This window comes from Asparagus officinalis, chromosome 4 (genome assembly GCF_001876935.1).
Source record: "Asparagus officinalis chromosome 4, Aspof.V1, whole genome shotgun sequence".
Lineage (NCBI taxonomy): Eukaryota > Viridiplantae > Streptophyta > Magnoliopsida > Asparagales > Asparagaceae > Asparagus > Asparagus officinalis.
In genome coordinates, this window is record NC_033797.1 from 35,819,791 (window position 1) to 35,820,948 (window position 1,158).

Sequence of the window (1,158 nt, forward strand, 5' to 3'; positions counted from 1 at the left end):
ATCTTAGCCTACATTATTTGATAGACTTAAAATATTAAAAAGACAAAACTAAAGATTAATGATAACTATAGTATAATTTTATGTGATAAAAGCAATCACATAAGCATATAAAAATACTAAAAATTTTGCATGAAAATTCATTCTAAAAATTCCTAATTTTACTCAAAAATTAAGTTATAATATAAAATGTTCAAGAAATATTATCATTTATTCTTTTTGTTTCATATTTTAATTGAGCCGAGATCAATCTTTCTCCACCTTTATTCTTTTATTGGGCAATCAAGAGTAGCGTCGTTATCATCTACATCAATTGTAATATCATATTGGAGTTGAATTTCTTAAAAATAATCTCTTCAAATAATAAAGTCCAACACCAAAATCAACCCATTTGTCTTCTGCTCCACCTCGAAAACTATAACCCTAATTCATGAAATGAGTTTGTACATAATAAAGAACAAAAGACAATGTCAAGAGACAAAAAAGAAAGTCCAAGCCGGCTAAGAAGAAAGCTGCAAGCAGCCACACGTTGCCTCTGCCATTCAAGAACCATCTTGCCATGCTAAAGAAGGGTAAGTACTCAGGTATTTCTAAACCGAAGTCCTCTTCCTCTGCATCTACTCCTCCAATCCCATCATCTGACCTGGAACTTTTGGAGGAGATCTCTGTGAACTGTGGTATTCTCGAACCGGTGGATCCAGCAGGTTTGATAGATATCCATAATAGGTTGTCTCGAGGGGCCCTTCCTCTATGAGCCCTCTTTTATTCCTTCTAAGTTGCATTCCATTGGTTATTATGCGTATTGGATCCTGGAATGTTCGTGGGTTAAATAACCCAGCTAAGCGTAGGTTGGTTAGGGAGTGTCTTTCTCTTGCTAAGGTCAATCTGGTAGGTTTGCAAGAATCTAAACTTTCTGCCCCTAGCCCCTCAGTTCTTAAATCCTTGGGGGGTAATTCTATCACATCATGGTTGCATTCCATTGGTTATTATGCGTATTGGATCCTGGAATGTTCGTGGGTTAAATAACCCAGCTAAGCGTAGGTTGGTTAGGGAGTGTCTTTCTCTTGCTAAGGTCAATCTGGTAGGTTTGCAAGAATCTAAACTTTCTGCCCCTAGCCCCTCAGTTCTTAAATCCTTGGGGGGTAATTCTATCACATCATG